This window comes from Urtica dioica, chromosome 2 (assembly GCF_054948205.1).
Source record: "Urtica dioica subsp. dioica isolate 48M chromosome 2, U.dioica_male_clone48M_v1_H2, whole genome shotgun sequence".
Taxonomy (NCBI): Eukaryota; Viridiplantae; Streptophyta; class Magnoliopsida; order Rosales; family Urticaceae; genus Urtica; species Urtica dioica.
Genome location: NC_142757.1, coordinates 13,466,433 through 13,474,121, shown reverse-complemented (window position 1 = coordinate 13,474,121; position 7,689 = coordinate 13,466,433). Strand labels below are relative to the sequence as shown.

Genomic DNA, 7,689 nt, shown 5'->3' with positions numbered 1-7,689 from the left:
ATAACGACGGAGCGACATGTGGAGATTTTGCAGTCGAGCACCCCCTCCCCCCCGGGACCCGATTGGAACCGAGCTTCCCACTCTGCCCAAGCTGCATCCTGACGTGACTTTTTCATCGCTGCTCGGAGGTCTGCTTCGTAATCAGGAGTAGGACCCTCTTCATCAGCGTCAGTGTGATATGGTTTGTGGACTGTCCTTCGAATGGTTTCCTCCAATGTGTGTTTCTGTTTCTTCTTCTCAACATTACCGAGGATTAAAGCTTGCATCTCCTCCATCACCTCAGGAGGAAATTTATCGCACATTTTAACGTTCTTCAGAGAGTTCAAATGTGCAAGATGATTTTTTACTCTCGTGATCCCCCCTCCTCCCATTACATGACCGCAAAAGTTGCACGTGTTCGCACTTGCTTTTCCCGGAACGGGCGTGCAATACCTCCTTCCTAGGTCGGGTGGCGCCATTCTTCAAGTCTACTATACATACAAGTCAAAAACAAATATTCATAAGAATTAAAATAATCCATAAAATCTTTATACACGTATTCTAAATTTAATTTCAACAACTCATATCACATATTCAAAATTCATATGACATTTCAACAATCCATATCAAATTTTAACAACATCATATATACATATTCAAAATATAATTCCAATAATCCATATCACATATTCAAAATTCATATTAAATTTCAAAAACCCATATAAAATTTCAACAACATCATATATACATATTCAAAATATAATTCCAATATTCTATATCACATATTCAAAATTCATATTAAATTTCAAAAACCCCTATCAAATTTCAACAACATCATATATACATATTCAAAATATAATTCCAATAATCCATATCACTTATTCAAAATTCATATGAAATTTCAACAACCCATATCAAATTTCAAGAACATCATATACACATATTCAAAATATAATTCCAATAATCCATATCGCATATTCAAAATTCATATTAAATTTCAAAAACCCATATCAAATTTCAACAACATCATATATACATATTCAAAATATAATTCCAATAATCCATATCGCATATTCAAAATTCATATTAAATTTCAAAAACTCAAATCAAATTTCAACAACATCATATATACATATTCAAAATATAATTCCAATAATCCATATCGCATATTCAAAATTCATATTAAATTTCAAAAACCCATATCAAATTTCAACAACATCATATATACATATTCAAAATATAATTCCAATAATCAATATCGCATATTCAAAATTCATATTAAATTTCAAAAACCCATATCAAATTTCAACAACATCATATATACATATTCAAAATATAATTCCAATAATCCATATCGCATATTCAAAATTCATATGAAATTTCAAAAACCCATATCAAATTTCAACAACATCATATATAATCCATATCACCTACTCAAAATTCAATTCCAACAATCCATATCACATATTCTAAATATAATTCCAATAATCCATATCACATATTCAACATTCGAATTATAATAACATGTTAAAAAAAATTAAGTTTAACCATGACAAATCTATACAAAATTTCAACACAATCACATTCAAAACCCTAATTTTGGATTAAAAATCCCTAATTAAGATTACCAATATAAGGATTTCGAAACCAACATCAAATTTATGTTACTAAACATGAAAATGACTTAAAATCAAGCTTAAAATTAAAAACTAAAACTAACAAATTCTTAACAAAAAATTTAAAAAAAAAACTCAGATTTCAACATACGCCGGAATTTGACGGGGAACCACGAACTTCTCGGGAATCTCGCCGAGAAGTATGGAAGAATCAACGTATGGGTGTCGGGATCTGAGGAAACTCGGCGAGAAGGACTGGTTCGGCGTGAAGATTCTCTTGCGCGGTGACAAGGAGAAGAAGACCTAAATTTCGGTGTGAATGAAGATTTCAAGTTCGGGATTCCATTTTATACTCCGACTTTTAGTAAATAATTAACTGAACCGGACCGGCTTTACTGAACCGAGATGAGGATCGGAACTCGTCCGGTTCCCAGCGGTTCCCAGGGAACCACACGGTTTTGTACTGAATCATGCCGGGATGTACGCTAAACCCGGTTCTCGGACGGGAACCGTCCGGTCCCCCGAGATTTTAATCATTGCTTTTAACCTTTGTTCTGAGGATACTAAAAAGAGTTCATAAGAAAACTATTCTGCTGATCAGAGAAGTGCACATTAAAAAATGGTATTCAGTTGAGGAAAATGAACAATTTTACGAAAATTTAAACAATTAGAAAAGCGTAAAGAAAAGGGCGGATTAACGTACGGTCCATTTCCTTCTCTCTCGCCGCTCCCTCCCTTCTCCTCTCTTGTGCGCACGCCGAGCGCCGCCCCGACCGCGCGAGCGCCGTTCCGACCGGCGATTCCTCTTTCTTTCCCACTCAAGACGACGAACTGTCACCCGATCCTAATCTCCACTTCACTGAACAACTCCACGGCCTCGCCCGGGCTCCCAATCTGACTCGACGAGGGGTTTGGCGATTGGCTCAACGGAACGTGTCGGTGCCTCAAAATGCTAACCCTAATAAACCAGATCCAGACCGAGCGGCCTTCCGCCACTCGAAGAGGCTAAGGATCTCTTGATTCTAATTCAAAATCAATAGGTTGTTTTGTTGCTGTTTTTTTGTTGTTGAATTTGTGTGTTAAGGTCTAAGTAAATTTATGTCAGTGTAAGTATATTTTTGTTTATTTGTTGGTAATTTTATTATAGAATGTCTATATAAATTTTGTGTTTGCCGGTTTTTTATGTGTCTATATATCTACTGTAACCTCACTAGTTTTTTGAACTATTCTCTGACGGATTATTCTCCCGGTCCGACGACGATGGCGACGACGACCAAAACAGAATTGCTCATCACGAGTGTCATGCTCTCAGCCAAGTTCATGGACGACTTATCTTTTCTGCTAGGCATTTCGTCGAACAAGTAGCGATCAATAAGAAAGATTGCTGTGAAAGTAAGAAGACAACATTAGATTCATCACTACATATGATTAAAAACCCAGATCTGACTTCGCTCCTTCTTTTCTAGTTTTTCGATATTTAGTTTTTCGAATCTGGTTTTTTCTGGTCCCGTTTTTAAATCTAAAAGGTAAACACTTTGTGTTTTTTTGGTTACTCCTCTTGAAATAATCTGCTCATCATCTTTACCTCCTCTGTTGTGACTCATTTTTTTGTTCTATTCTTTATTGGATGTTTTTTTTGGATCCTGTTATCAGGATTATCCTCTGTCTGTTTGGTTTTCCTTTCTCAGTCTTCTTACGCAATAGGGAATTCATAACATCGGATTATGTTCTTACCTAGTATTTGTTCATATGTGCATAGGTTTTTTTAGCTTATGCCAATTGTTTTTTTTTCATATCTTTTTTGCTCCTCTTCTTTGGATTTCTCAAGTCTGCTCTTTTCTGATCAGCAGTGTAGTTTTTTTATTCTCCTTGCTATGTCCTCTTAACAAATTTTACACGTGTTTATGGTTCTAATCCTTTGTTCTCAGACATATAATCACCTTTTTCACCTATCTTCTCAAAAGTTTTTGTTTTTTACTTAAATAATCACATATTTAATTCCTGATATTAATATTTCTCTTATTTTGGTCCCGTTTGGTTCAGTTTTTCAGGGGCTTTTTTTGCTTTTTGAAAAAACAGAATTGAAAAAAAGCGTTTGGTGAAACAGCTGTTTCTATAAACTTCAAAATCGTTTTTCTATTTTGAACGTAACTGCCGAAAGCTACGATTCTTAGCTTTTGCTAAAAGCGATTAAGTATCGTGAACTAAATTACTGGAATGTCCTCATTATTTTATCCCGAAATTATTTCCTAATAAGCCTCTAACAAACAGACTTCTTCAACTAACATACACAGCATCATCAACAGATTATCAGAAGAAATGGTAAACAATTATCTGCTTAAATTTCTCAACAGATTTTTATCAAAAATATTTGTATAAATAAATTAACAGATTATCATAAATACACAAAAATACACAGTTTCAAATACAAAAATGAAAACCTGTAAGCACTTACGGATTCGCTCTGAACATTAAGCTGGGGAAGAAACTGTAAAGAATTTATTCAAGGTTAGTCTATTTCATTTTTTTGTTTTTCCAAATAATCTGAGTAGAATGCCAATACACTGGAAACTTCTCGGTATGAAAATATAAAACATACCTATTTGTCGGTATCAATTGGCGTCTGTTCCTGATCGAGTAAGCCCGGACGTTCGTCCACGGCGAGCTGGAGAAAGTGGATCCACGTCTTCGATCGCTAGCGTTCTCCCTAAAAACAAATCAAAACCCTAAAAACAATCCCAGATTTGAAATCACGTCGCCGAGCTCTGGCGCTGGTCCACTGCAAGGAGGCCAACGACCCCGAGAACTACACCAAAGTCCAGACCAAGGCCTGGAACCACCTGGCGGACGACGACGAGGACGACGTGGACCCAGCCTTGGACGACGCTGGCCTTGGACGACGCTGGGGACAGCAACAACGAGGCTGAGGAAGAGTTCAACGACGTGAAGGAGAAGGATTTTAAATCAAACCAGAAAATAACAAAACCCCTAAAATCAGAAGACCTAGAAAACCCCTAAACCAGAAAACCTAAAAATCAAACTCCCCCAACTTAAAAATCAGCTCACCGATTTGAAGAACAACATAGACCACAAGAGATTTGAAGAAAAAATCAGCTCCTGGCCGGTGTTCTACGCTCAGTCTCTCGCTCTCTCTCTATCCAAAAAAATGTCACGGGTTTTGAAATGTGGAGAAAGAGAAAACATTAACTTCGGTTAAAGAGTAATGCCTCACCAGTGAATGAGTTAAATAAGCGGTGCATGTATATCCGGTTGGTTCAAATCAAGTGCAAATACTCTTAAATGTGTTTATTAATTATACATTACTTTAGTTGGTGGCTTGAAGCACTGAATGAACTTTAATGCATTTTTTTAATCGAAACATCTTAAATGCATTTATTAATTGCCAACAAAATCTTGTTGCTTTAAACGAAAATTGAAAAAAGAATCTACTGACTTCTCCAGAGTATCCATATATCTATATACTCATATGTATAATTATATCCCAAATTATTGTATTATTATATATTAGTCAAAATTCAATAATTTCCTCACAGGAAATGTAACTGATTTTTAACGCGTAGATATATGTTATTTTGAAAGCTGATGTAAATAAATTTCATAGTAATATAATTATATAGATATAAATAATATATTGGTATAAATTTTGACGTCATATATAAAATTATCAAAAATACAAATACGTATGGAAATTGTGTCGAGTCCTATACCACCTTCTAAAACAAATTACAAAGTATGGAAATTGTGGTGTCAATGAATTAATATCATTGCATATATTACAAACATGGGAACACTTAATAGTCATTCATTATACATGTCAAAGAAAGTAAAACGACTTCATATATGAACTTTGTAACGCTTTATAAGTTGGGCCAACATACAAAAATAAATAAGCATGTCATTTTTTTTTAACGAAGACATATAATACTTTGATAAGACCACACACATTTTAACGATCAAATTAGTAAATTTGTTGATTCTCTCATTGAAAAGTAAATATTTAGTATTTTTATATGTTATATAGTAGAAATAATTCATTTTTTAAATATTATTTAATTGTTCTAGTAAAAAGTTATTTGAATTAAATTTATATTTGTAGATGACTGAAAATCAAGATACACGATCTCGACCACAAGCAATATGGGATAATGATGCGGTTGATATCTTATGCGACGTATGTATTGCGGAGATTGAAGCTGGAAATCGACCGGGAACAAGCTTCACCAAAGTAGGATGGGAGAATATGGTGAAAAATATTTCCGAGAAAACACAAAGGGGTTAAGATAAATCTCAATTGAAAGATAAGCTGGAGTTACTGAAAGGTGAATGGAAACTCTGGAAGAAATTGATCGGAAAAGAAACTGGCCTTGGATGGAATGGTAACAATAATACCATTGACGCAAGTGAAGAGTGGTGGCGAAGTAAAATAAAGGTTTGTATCGAAAATCAAATAAATTTACAAACTTAAAATTTATATTATAACTAAGATACCACTTTTTTGTAGGAGAATAAAAAATTCGGAAAATTTCACAAAGAAGGCATTTCTCCCGATTTCGAAGATAAACTGGATACGATGTTCAAGGATATAGTTGCAACTGGAGCGTATGCATTTTCATCTACAACTAACCCTCGTCATTATGATGGTAGTGAGACATTTCCTAGTGCTGACATCTTAGAAGAAAGAAGTGATGAATCGGAGGATCCTGTATCTCAGCCGAATCCTCAAAAGAGTGTTAATAACAGCAGCAAAAATCCCCTAGACATCAATAATTTTCCAAAGTTTAAAAAGGCTGGTGGACGGAGCAAAGTTAGTGGAGCGGCTAAATTATCTTCTCAAATCGAGCGTCCTATGAAGGCGACGGAAGAGCGCAGCGACACAATATACGTAGTACGCAAAGACGTGCCTGGTACTAGTATCGCTGAAGTAATGGAAGTTGTTTTGTCACTGGCTGGTATTCATGTAGGACATCCAACGTGGCTTTTTGTGACTGGACTATTTAAGAGTCGCGATAAGAGAGATATGTTTGCAACAATACCAGATCCGCATACTAAATTATGTTGGCTCAATTATGAGTATAATCTAGTTCATGGCTCTACTCTAGGAGGAGCTCCAAACAACTCGAGCTTTTGAATATTAATCAATCGTATTTAATAAGCATTCTTATACGAGAACTACATTCATTGTTTTGCAGTTGTTTTTTTATTTTATTTTACTATAATAATCAAACAATACGAGAACACTAGTCTCATTTATATTCCCTGGTTACTTACTATTTTTTACACGGAAGGTTATATATCTGTTTTCAGGAACAAAGGGATATCACTTCATATGATGAGTTCGAAATTATTGCCAAAAAGGAAAATAACGAACGCATTGTCCTTATACGGAAAACTGCTCATTTGATGCAAATTTATTATGATACATACATACATAAAGTTCCTTGTATGGATTAAAAAAGACGGGGCATATTTTCCTTCAAGGGTTGTTGAGGGGAAACAGAATTCGGTGCCAAAGAATGTTCAGAATGGAAAAAGAGGTTTTCATAAGTTTGTGCAATAACTTGGAAACAGGTTACGGATTCAAAGGTTCAAGACACATGACTGCATTGGAGATTTTAGGAATGACTCTAATTATTCTGGGACATGGTCTAGGAAACCGGTTAGTGCAAGAGATGTTTCAACATTCTGGTGAGGCGATAAGTCGATATTTTTCGGAGACGTTGGATATATTATGTCTCATGGGAGTCGATGTCATAAAACCTGTTGATCCAAAATTTAAGAGTACTCCCAAAGAAATAGCAAACGATCCAAGATATATGCCACATTTTAAGGTATTATAATCATATTTTTGTGATTTATTTTCATCGACACTTTGGATAAATTAATTGAGATATTTTTTTTAAAAGGATTGCATTGGTGCTATAGATGGTGTTCACGTTCCAGCTTCTTTACCTCAAGCAGATCAAGTACCGTTTATCGGTAGAAAGAAGATTCCTACTCAAAATGTTCTGGTTGTATGTGATTTCAATATGAAATTCACTTTTGCGTATGCTAGTTGGGAAGGTAGTGCACATGA

General features: G+C 34.9%; 1 long non-coding RNA gene across 1 annotated transcript; it reads right to left on the bottom strand.

Annotated features, from left to right (window-relative positions):
• Positions 1-3,933: 3,933 nt before the first annotated feature.
• On the bottom strand, positions 3,934-4,833 carry LOC149404089 (uncharacterized). Its single transcript, XR_016295438.1, has 3 exons — positions 4,662-4,833; positions 4,195-4,518; positions 3,934-4,083 (listed from the first exon to the last, which is right to left on the bottom strand). It is a non-coding gene; the product is annotated as an uncharacterized LOC149404089 (long non-coding RNA).
• Positions 4,834-7,689: the final 2,856 nt, after the last annotated feature.